The sequence below is a fragment of the Pogona vitticeps genome, chromosome 2 (assembly GCF_051106095.1).
Source record: "Pogona vitticeps strain Pit_001003342236 chromosome 2, PviZW2.1, whole genome shotgun sequence".
Lineage (NCBI taxonomy): Eukaryota > Metazoa > Chordata > Lepidosauria > Squamata > Agamidae > Pogona > Pogona vitticeps.
The window spans coordinates 97,561,414-97,573,487 of NC_135784.1; the positions used below are offsets into that span (position 1 = coordinate 97,561,414).

The following is a 12,074-nucleotide window of genomic DNA, read 5'->3' on the forward strand; positions in this document are numbered from 1 at the left end:
AAGAACAAAGAAGTGGCAAATTCTCCTTTTCATCATTTGTAACTCTCCCCAGTAGGGAGAGTTGAAGGCCAGGCAATGGCTTTGTAAAACAGCTGAGGAGCAAAATTTAAAATAAATCTCTTCTTTAAATTATTTATCTTTAGATTTTAAATAAATCTTTAAATTTTAAATAAATCTCATATTTAAAGTATTTCAATTAGGTGAGCAAAGAAACCAATAGAGAAGATCCTTGTCATATGCGCTCATTGGAATCTACATAAGATTTGTGTAACTTGGTTCTGGGCATGTCTTGGTTTCACAATCAGATGTGTGAGCAGGCACACAATGGGTCATAGCAGCTTGTCAGTTAACTGCAGCAAGTTATGTAAATCTTCACTGATTGGCTATGAAGCAATAAAGTATTTGTATTCATAAACTTTATATCTGAATTCTGTCTGATTGCTTCTACTTTTAGTTAATTCTTTCTGACTTTCCTAGATGACTGAAACTGAAGAAAAAAGCAGCTACCATGGATCGTTTTAAGGCAGAGAGTTGGGGCATGAGGCATGCGGCCAGGGAGATTCTTATTTCAACCACCTAACTGGTCCTTTATTCTATTAATAAAATACAGGTGGTTCAGCCATTGCCCCGTGGAGGTGCTTTGATACTCAGGGTAAAGCAGTGGTTGAACAAGCTTCTTCCTCTGTTTTTCTTTCCTATAGAGGTCAGAATACTGTAGGCTTTACCAGATACATGGCATTGGGGCTCTGAGACCCAACACTGGGTAGCACTTGAAGGCCTTTTACTCCCCACCCCTCTTTGGAGTGGGAAGAAGAGCCAAGGAAAGCCTGGGCTGTGGTCAGTTGCTGGTTGTCAGTAGTCAGAGCTTTCTTTCCAATCTTGAACAGGTTGGAAGTCTTTTTTGGGGTAAAACCCACACATCCCTTTGACTTCAGGGTTGAGAGAAAGACAGGGATGGGGACTTGAGTTGTGGGACCCACTGTCAAGTTGGACCTAAGTCCCACTGGTGACTTAACTTGGACTAGACTTGGGTTTTTAGTTTTCATTGACTTGGATTCAACTCGTGATTCAGAACCCACCCACCACTCTCTTTTTTATGGGGGAAAAAGTTTGTTTTCAATAGGGACTTGGACTTGGGACTCAGACGCAAAGACTTGCTAACATCCCTGGAGAAAAGTTAGTCAAGCTCACCAGAGATGGGCACCATGCTTTCTATGTATATTGGGTTTCATCCTGAAAGCCTGCTATAATAAGCTCTCCATCCTTCTGGAAGGTGCTTGGGGGCCCAAATAATAATCCTATGTGGCTTTGGGTATTTCTTTCCATTTTTGTCTTTAGAAATATGAACCCGCACAGCTGACAGTTTTGGACTTAATTATGCAAATACTATCAGTTTCTCTGGTTATGTTTGGAGAAACTTCTTAGAAAGGTTGGTTATTGTTTTTCTTGATTTAATAAAACTTCATATTACAGGAACTAAGATAGCATGCCAAAATAGATGGTGATATTTCATTCTTTTTAAAACATCTTGCTCTGTTAGTTCTATTCTTAATTTCAATCATTTTTCTTACTTAGCACCCCAAGTTTGCTAAATAATGGGCTCCTTCAGGGCAGAAATAGAATGTGTGTGGATGTGTGCATTCTTTGTTTAAATACAGTTTATGTTTAACTGGAAGAACTGTTTAGAGGAGATAGCAGTGGACAATACCTTCCTGTATGGCCAGCTTGCTTTGCTGGACATATCCTTGCTGGTGAGCAGTGAGCTATTTTGAAAGTCTAATTAAGCTAACACCTGTTGTTCCAAGATCTGTGTCTATCACAATTGTACATTTCTCTGTGTGATGTGAGGCCAGGATTCTATGCTTATGCTTAAAAATCTCTCAGTGTGCAAAAATATAGTGTGCCATTTTAATTTCATCCACATGGAGAGTTTTCTTGACCCTATTCTATAGTGTAAAATAAACTTTAGGCTTCAGTTTTGACTATGCAGATAATTGTTAGGTTTTATTCCCCGCTCCCACCAGTCTGTTAAAAAGCTGCTCCAGAATATAATGTGGCAGTCATGTTATCATTATCTTCTTGATTTTTCTTCTGACATCCAGTTATGCTGTATTTTGTTACAAGACAGCTATTCTAGGACTAGTGGTTTATGCATGGGAGTTTGCAAATCCTCTAAAATTAAATCTTGATTTAAATCATGATTTAAGTCAATTTGATTTTTATACATGCTTTTCATACATCTTGTTTCTGCTTTGAATATTTTTTAGCATTTCCAGGCCTAGTGTAGCATCTGACAAGTGCCATTGGATAAAAATTTGGCCCCACCCCACTGAAATTGCTTAACTCTCTGCAGATGAACCTATCAACTGGCAGAGATTCATGAGTTCATGATGGATATTTATTAACATTTAAATCCTGTGTCTACTGCATCCTGCACATTAATTTTTAAAAGCTGTATTTGTTATATATTGCTGTTTAACATCTCACTAATGATCATGTCAATAATTTTAAATAAAACTGGATTGGGCAACCATATTTCAGAACAAGCCGGAAAAATCAGTCATCTATTATACACATCACACACTGGATCCAAAATGTGATGTGGAGAGATTATATGTACAGTACCATCAAAAATTGGAGACCGTGAATTACTGCAAATAGTAGAGCAGGAAAAAAGAAACCTAAATTATTACAGGTAGAGAAAAATTACTTAAGGTGGCAAAAATGAAGAATATTTTGAAAATAACAGAAACCAAAGGCTCAATTAAAAAAACAATTTGAAAATAAACTAAACAGTTGGGAGAAAAATCACTACATGGACAACATCTGAGCAGTATTGATGGAAAGCATGATCATAATTCAACATGGGGATGGCTAAAACTGGGGACCCTTAAGAAAGAAACCGAAGACTTGATTTTTGCTGCAGAAGAACAAGCACTCCAAACCAATGTGATGAAAGCTAAGATTCAAGGAATTAGCGCCAGCAGCCAATGTTGACTCTGCCAAGAAAACTACCTTTGGTCTTTTTGGGGATAAAGGTAGGATAGAAATATTTTAACCAAACAAAGAAAAAAACTAACAAATTACCTTTTTTTATAAAATAGGTGAAACTGTCACACCTCATCTGTGAATGTCCAAAGATTGCACAAAGAGATTACAAAATTATGCATGATATAGTGGTAAAATTACTGCACTGGGGTCATTATGCAAAAAATATAATACACCTGTAACTTGCCCGTTTCCAAAAACCCATGGGAACATCAGGTAGAGAAGGTGTTAGAAAATGACATGAAACAAGCTGGACATGAAATTCCATTTCAAAACACAGAAGTGCTGGACAACACCAGTAATCATTATGTTAAGACTACACAGGGAAGCCATTGAAATCCACAACACCAGCAGAGCTTCAACGGAAAAGGAGAAAGTCTAAAACTCAACAAAGCCTGGCTCCCAGCACTGAAAAATACAGCTGCAAAAGGTCAACGAACTCTACCCAGCCACAAGGACTGGTGATCACTGGACAGAAAAGAGTAACTAACGACACCTATCAATCACAGTGACAGATCTTCTCCCCCCCTTATCACAACAATACACCCATTACAAAAAACACCCTTATCACCACAGTCACCCAATCTGCTGAAAAGGACAAAAAGCTGATTCCACAGCTACAAATACTCAACTGCACTACACCAGAACACAGACAGAGTACTAACTCCTATTCTCTGAAGATGCCAGCCACAGAGACTGGTGAAACGTTACGAAGAAAAACCTTGAGAACACGGCCAAACAGCCTGAAAAATGTACAACAACCATTGGATCCCGGCCGTGAAAGCCTTCGAGAAATCTATAAAATGTCTAGGCAGGATGTTCGCAAAGGCTTTGGTAAACAACTTTGTTTTGAGCGTCCTCTTCACGGCCAAGCACAGCTCCACCAGGGTGCATTCCAAAGGGATGGGAGCACTTCTGAGATGGCCCTGTTTCTAGCAGATAATTTTCTGGCCTCCCTTGGTGTAGCAACCTGGAGGAGCATGACATGAGACGATCGGGTGGAATGGGTGGGTGTTTTTAGGGAAGGCTGTTCCAACCAGTAGTGAGGTCCCAAACCATGGATGGCTTTAAGAACCAACACCTTGAATCCTACACATGAGTAGCCAGTGCAGGCAGGCCAGGACTGAGGAAATGTGATCAAACCTATTCACATTTGACACCATCATACTAGGCTGCATCAATAGAAATAAATTACATCTTGGAGGCTCAGGGTCAGTGAGTAACAACCTGGGAGGGACTGCAAAAAAAAAATAATAAAAAAAAAGGCTTGCGGGCACCTTTGTCCTGTGGGCTGAATTTTGCTCATTCGTGATTTAGCTCCGTAATTCATCCTTTGGTTGTCAGCAGCTCTTGTACCAACTGAAACATCATTTCTAATTCACCTACAAAATGCTTTTTATGAAGGGGCCATGTGTGGCCTGAAATGTTAGTCCTGGATCTTTGCTTGAGTGTTGAATAAACCTATTTCTGCAACCATTCATGGCCTATTCTTATGGCGCACTCTTTGGGAAGCTTCTCACATGCTGCATAGTGTTCTCTAGGACTGAGTACTAAAAAGGTATAAGAGAGAACCTGTCATTAAGTACACATACTTTATTGCAACTTTATGAGCTAGCTGATGCTTGAAATGTTAAGACAAAAGTATATTAGTTGCTTGTGCTTTAAGGCCATTTAAGCCACATGATTAAATCTTTTGTGAAGCTTCCAACCCAAGTTGGAACTCTTTGCAGTGAGTAGCGAAATGAGTCAAATCCTTATTAAATTTCTTTCATGTTGAACTGATAGAAGTTTACCATTCCCTGCTTGCCTTTGGGAAGCCCCCTTAACTGCCATACAGTAGTACTTGCTTCCATGGTACAGCAAGGACAAAGCGTCCATGTGGGCTGCCTTGGAAATGATAATGTTGTCTATCCAGATATTGGATGACCTACTGTTAAAAGATTTTCCAACAGAGTATGAATGCTGTGTGTAATTATTTTAAAAACAGAAGCCAAATTATTCATTTGGTGGACAAAGTGAAGCTTTTTTATGTCTAAGTTGAACTTAGAGTTCAGTTTGAACAGGCCAGGCACTGATTCAATAGAGAAGCCTGGCTGGAATCACTCTCAAGCAGTCAGTGATGCAGGCTGCTGCAGAAGCCAGTTTGAAGTTTGTTGTATCGGTGTTGGAAATACATTTTTTAGGGGACATAGACACTTGCAATTATACTTTGTGCCTCCTGATGTCATTTTAGTCAATGCTAGAGGATGATACAGTCTTCCCTGTAATAATTAGTGCTAAGACTTTAAATATATCTTCTGTCAAAAGTGTGCTCTATAGGTATAGAATATAAATTTTATTTAATTTTATATATTTGTTTCCCTTTAAAAAACTCTCTTCCAACTGAAGTGGTTCTGAACATGAGACATCCACATCTTGCCTGTATAGGCAAGATATCTCTTCATATCAATAAATCAAGTGAAATAGTGTATCTGTGTACAGTGTGACTTGCTGTGAGCAACAGTGTTAGAGTTAGTTACAAAATTAATTAAAGGTTACAAAATTAATTAAAAGCACATAAAACAAAAGCAAAGTGTGCTGCTTATATACTGCCCTGTAGTGCTTAAAGCACTCTCTGGGTGGTTTACAATTTAATTATGCAGGATGCACTTTGCCTGCCTGCCCGCACACACACACACACTAAGCAAGCTGGGTACTCAATTTGCAGACCTTGGAAAGATGGAAGGCTGAGTGAACCTCAAGCTGGCTACCTGGGATTGAACCTGGGTTGTGGACAGACTATATCCTAAAGCCAGCTTGGAACAATTTAAGTCTTAGAAATTCAGGAGCTGGGAAATGCTGATTTTAAAGGACTGACCATATCTGAGTGATAACTAACATTTAAGAAACAGGGCAAGGTCTTACCTTGCAAAACGGGGGTTACAGATTTCTCCTTGACTGAAAACATCCCCTTGTTCTTTATTATTATTATGGTTCCTGACCAGCAAAAGACGTAGTGCTCTCTCCATGTTTTTGGACAACCACTTGCACAACCCTTAATATTGGTCATGCTATCTGCAGCTTTCGGAAGTTGTAGTCCAAAACATATGAAAAGTACCAGGCTGCCTGTCAACCCCTGATGTAAACCTAGTGCTGTTACTATGTGAGTAGTGGTGTTGTAGAGTCAAATACGTTACAGAGCAGAAGAGGCTACTTGGATCCAGGTAAGTTATTTGCACTTTGGTCTCATCCAGCTGAGATCAGTGCAAAAAAATCAGTCCTCTTGAAAAAAAGAGCAACTAACCCAACCTACTGTCTTGAACGTAGGTAGATGTAGCAAAATTCATATGGCCTTCAGATTGCAACGGCCCTGGAGTTTGCATGAAAAAGACATTGGAATCAATTTGATGTACTTGCAATGAGACCATTAAGCAATGACTCTGCATAGTCTTGGATCATTTATGAGATGTATGAGGGTTTTTACAATTTTATTTTTACAAAAAAACAAAACAAAACCCAAAACTGGAAGGTCAGTTCAGAATACTGCAGCAGTTTCCAGCTGTCCTTAAGTTTAAGTTTCCAGTGTCTGTTAGTTTTAGTTTTTATCACATTGTAATGTCATAAAAAGAATACCTTGTTTGGAAGATGCTTTTTCTTTGGTGTAAACATTTTTATTATTTTTCTCATTTGAAACTTGACTGCGTGCTTTTCCCTTGTAGTATTTGCAATAGATTGTCAATATGCCAAGTTGTAATAAGGAAATCTTACTAGAAGGGTCTGTGGGTAAGAGTGATTGAAAAGCTGAGTTTGCTGTAGCTGAAGATTACACTAAATAGGTTCTTTCAAACTGTGACTATAATTAATAGTAAAAACGATGCTTATACTTTCTGCATTCAGCTTTATGAGGCTGAGTGCTGTACTTTAACGTAATTCTTTACCCTTGCCTATAAGGATGATGTGGAGAATGTGTTATTTATCTGTAATTTATCTGTAGCACTTTAGAATTACACAAAAGGTCTGGGAAGTAACAAATGGAACATTGCACTCACTTGCTGATAGTAGCATGACTCAGCTTTCTTTGAAGCCTGTCCTTTTTTAATTTGCCTACAGGGAGAGCTAGTTTTAGGCGAGGAGCTGGAAGTAATCAGCTGTTCCTCATCCCTCATGGGCAAAACCCATTTAATTATAGAATAAACAAATATGGTGTCATCATCACTGCAGAACACAAAGGACAGGGTGAACTTGGAACACCCCCAGGTTGCCCTGGCATTGATTCACAGTCCTTAGGTTTAGAATGCTCTTCCTGAACTCTATCTAGGCAGAATCCTTCTAGATGAAGTGCCACATCTTTGATTTTCAGTAAACAATTGATGGGAGCTGTTTTCTGCTTGTGTGGGTATCTTCATGGCAGAAGGATTTCATAACCTTCAAAAACCAGAAGAATTCAGAAATACATTTGTGCATTTTATTTGGATTTATGTCCCACTTACATACTGGCTCCCAAGAAAGTACATTCATTATTATCACCAAACGACAATCCTGGCAGAGGGCACATGTTTCCAAGATCACAAACCCTGGTAAATCCTGCCAGAGTTCTAGTCTGGTTGTTGTACTGCTTGCTGACATCTATCACTCGTAAAGCGAGAGGCCCAGAACATAGATGTACAATGCGACAAAAGAGGTTTGATGCAACAGAAATGTGCTGTGTGCATCTTTACTGTAGGAGTAGGTAGCTTCCCTCTACCACTTGTTTTTCCTGTGCTAGAGAAAATCAGAGGATTTTCAAGATACCATGTGGAACCCTGGGGTTCCATAACAGGCTGTTGCACATTCCTCAGAGCAGTCATGAGGGATAGTCCTGCTCTTCTCCCAAACTGTTATCCCATCACTTGTGTTGCTACAAATACTGTATCCTGTTACGTGTGTTCAAGGATCCAATGTGAGTGTATACATGTCATACTGGCCTAGTGAGTGCCCTGCATGAACTAAGTGTGCAACCTAGGATGTGCTGTGGGATCCTTTGCAACATACAGGAGTTGGAACTCTTTGAGGGGGGAAAAATTCTTATGGTAAAATATTTGAAAGTGCTGCTGGTTGGTGGCTGGTGATTCTGGGAATGGATGAGTATGCTTTGTTTAATAAGAACCCAAGGTCATATCTGGTAACTGTTCGGGAATCATGGGAGTTGTAGTCTAAAACATCTGGAAAGTGCCTGCCAAATGGCCTGACTGATACTTAGTGGGTGATTTGCTCAATGTAAAATAGAGGACTTTAAATAATGGATGGGATGCCATAGTCTCTCCCCACTAAGAAAACCCACCCATTTGTTCTTTGTGGATATAGGGCAGTGTCTCTGTTGAGAGGGCCTGAGGAGGACTTCTAGACTACATTGGGGCTCAGCATTTTCTCTTTAGAAATTAAGCCATTCCACGGGAGATGTTATTGAATGCATGCTGCTTTTTTTTAAAGGAAGAAACAGAATAGTACCTGTAATCCATTGCCAGAAATGAAAGAAGTGCATAGCAGGACTGTTTGTGTGTGTGTGTGTGTGTGTGTGTGTGTGTGTGTGTGTGTGTGTGTGTGTGTGTGTGTGTGTGTGTGTGTGTGTGTGTGTGTGTGTGTGTGTGTGTGTGAGAGAGAGAGAGAGAGAGAGAGAGAGAGAGAGAAGAGAGAGCGAGAGAGAGAGAGAGAGAGAGGACCTACTTCAAAGAAATGCTAACTTCTCTTGTTGCAACTACAAGAAAAATGCTTGTGGATATGTAGACAAAAAGAAGATCTAAACACTGGAACCTCTTTTCAGCAAATGACTTCCATTCTAGAAATAAGACGAAAGAGGCTTTGACTAAACATCTCTCACCAGTGCGTCACAGAAACTCACCTCCTTATGTTTGAGAAGACAGTGGACATCACCCAGGTTTCTGGGAAGAGAGTGTTTGTTGAGGTGACATTCAGACATACTTGAGCCTTAGTACTTTTTTTTACCTAAAACATATGTCATAAAAAAACCCCACCAACAAATAACGAAATTTCCATGCAGGTTGTAGTATTGTTGCTTCCCTTTCCCAAACAGCCCCTAGTAGTTAGGATTGGGTCCAGAGGGGGCCCTCATAGAAACTAAGGGCTTCATCCATTTCTGTAAGGGACAGATGGCTACCATGGTTTCTGATTTTCTCTGAGTGTCCTCTTCAGTCTCCAGCATGATGTACAGTATTTGCAAGATCTTCAAATCCTTGTTGCGGGGTATGTGTTGCCCTATTCTGCTAGTAGGTGAGTTGGATTGGTAGAGCTCCACCTAATTCAGTATGAGTAAGTTATAAAAGTTACTAAATGGAAATGTAGCACATGATTTTGTCAATAGGCTGAGCCTGAGGATCTAGAGATTCAGTTCGAATGACACATACTGTAATCCTTAACTCAAGAATACCATTCTCTTTAGATTGGGACAGTCCTGTATCCCCTCGTGTAGGTGCTCCATCTAGGAAATGATCCTGCTGGCACCAACTTTATTCTGTTTAAGAACTAGTCAAAATTAGTAGACTCATGATAGAACTTCCTGTGTATTGATTTGATCTGTTTCTATATTGGTCTCTCTATCATCTCAAAAAACACATAGTTGTCTCTAGTTCCAATCCTTGTGTGTGGTGTATTTAGCTTTCTATCTTGTTACATCATATTTGTTCTGTGTTGTTGTTGTTGTTGTTTTGCCTTAACAGCTCTTGCTACATCAGTTTTTAAGAGGTTGTTTTTAATGAGAATTTCATTAGTTTCCTCAGAGTGTTTGCTGTTAGTGTGTCTCGGTCTCTAGAGGAACTGGAGTGGTCAGTTGTCTATTCACTGCTTTGGAAATAGCATCATTTAGAACCGAATAATACTGAACCAAGCATTTTCAGCACTGTTTCTGTGTACTTCTGAGAGAAGTTCAAAGCTCCCTTTGGTAATGCAGGAACTTTGGAAAAGGGAGCTCATTAGGCCTGATTAGCGTAAAATGAACAGAAGAAAATGAACTAAAAACAAAGGACTGGAGAGACCAGCAACCACATTCCTTTTTGCCCCAGTGAATAAACTTTTATTTCCTTTCATTGAGTTTTATTCTGGCTTTTGATTTGGTCCAATTAATGATGACAGCTTGCTTTTATCATCTTTTCATTAGATGTTTACTGGAATTGTGTGTGTTTCTGAGGTTGCCACTTTGGAACTTGGACATCCAGACAACAGGATCTATGGCTTTCTACTATTGTGCTGCCATTAAGCACCAGTATAAACATGATTTCATTACAGTAATGACATTCTTAGCACTTTGGGGGCTACAGGTTTTCTTCAGGCCTTGCAGTCATTCAAGTGGGTGCATGCTTAGAACGAAAGATCTTTCACATTTTCAAGTTAGGAGAATATGTTTTAAAAGTTAATTTATTAATGCAAAGAAACTCTGCTTTTGAGCTATTCTGCGCCCCTCACATCTATAAAGTCTACATTTTAAAAGCACTGAAGGTGATCCCCCCCCACAAGATAGACAGTAGCTTATCCTCAGACACCAGTAAGGACAGAATCTATGAGGATCACTCATCGATCCATAGTCTGTACCAAGTTAAAAGGTCCCTCGTCCCATATAAAGGACTTGTCAACATATTTACTGTAGCACCTTCAGTTTGATGCTTTTCATGTATTCACTGACATGTTGCTCCTCACATCAAGATTCCCCCACATGAGTAAGAACCCCAAGAAGGTGGGGTTCTCACTTATTTGGAAGGTCTCCATCTCAGCAGGAAGCCTCTTCCTCTCAGCTCCTCTGCTTCGTGTGTTCAGTCTAAAGGGTGGAGAGGGCTGATGTCTTTCAGCTTCACCAGAGGAAAAAAACTGCTGTGTTTTTAAATTCACTATTGGTCCACCAAACATGGGTGGTATAAATGTTTCATATTGAGGAGCTTTTTGATCTGGAAGAGAATTTATGAAATCTGCAATTTAGGCAGTGCCTTCAAACAATGCTACTTGTGAGTGGAACTTTCCTCTTTAGAAAAAAAGTGTGCTGGAAGAATTTCGGCTCTTGTTAATCTGTTCAGTTCCAGAATATTTTGATGAACTTTTCTAATACATGATATTCTCTCTCTCTCACTAGTGCCTTTGGGTTCTGTAATTGAGTTCATAAATAATCATGAAACAAATAAATTCTGCTATTGATAAGGGTCTCAGAAAGATAAATCAATTGTGTATGCCAATATCCTATTTAGGCAGCTGTTTTTATTTGATTCTTTGAGTTGTGGCTTTCACATAACTTTTTTATGTGAACAGTGTAAATCGTTTGCTGTTTTTTAAAAAAGGAAAACACAAAACAAAACATCTTAACATTTCCTTAAATGAAAAGTTTACTTTTAAGTTTTGCCATAAAATAAATTACTGTAAAATCAACACATTGGGCCTCTGATACTTCTGTGCTGCTGACATTTGGCCCTCCATGTTATCTTCTCCCACTCTTCCTTGGTGCTTTGTAAAGTAAAAAAAAATAGCTTGGTTGTCTTTACAGCAATGTCAAATCTGATTCTCTTGTTTGTTCTTATCTTTCTCATAATAACAGTGTGTTTGCTTGTGGGATCTCAGAGTTGGGTTCTGGCTAATGTCAGATATTCAGAACTGGAAGGGGGAAAGTGCTGAGACCGCAAACAAGTACTTCTTATTCCTCAATGATAGCAATAAATGTGCATAGGAAAACAGGGTGTGTCCTACTTTCTGTTTTAAATATCTCCCCCTTCTTCCACAAAACCAGTCCTCACTACAGCTCACAGCAAATTATGATTATGAAAATACCTTAAAAATTAAATATACATCAAAAGTTGTGGACTCATCCAATGTGTCTGATGTGTTGCTAAACTGAGATCTGTGTCATAAAGGTTGTGCTGCCTGATAGATAGCATATACTTCGCTACACTTCTACCTGTGGGTGTCTCCTGACTGCTCTCATGTTGACAAATCAACCCAAAGCAGAGTTTAATGATCTCTAGTTCAAGCTGAATATCTTTCTCCCTCTGTCAGCAGCTGAAGTACTCATATAGATA

The 12,074-nt window shown here is 39.3% G+C and overlaps 1 protein-coding gene and 1 long non-coding RNA gene across 2 annotated transcripts in view; one reads left to right on the forward strand and one right to left on the reverse strand.

Annotated features, from left to right (window-relative positions):
- Window positions 1-12,074, forward strand: part of COL23A1 (collagen type XXIII alpha 1 chain) — a 412,306-nt gene that overhangs the window by 35,627 nt on the left and 364,605 nt on the right. The window lies entirely within an intron of this gene.
- Window positions 8,559-12,074, reverse strand: part of LOC140704134 (uncharacterized) — a 48,736-nt gene continuing 45,220 nt past the window's right edge. Inside the window, exon 3 of the long non-coding RNA XR_012083257.2 lies at window positions 8,559-11,505. This is a non-coding gene — a long non-coding RNA (uncharacterized LOC140704134). The remainder of the gene's footprint in view (window positions 11,506-12,074) is intronic.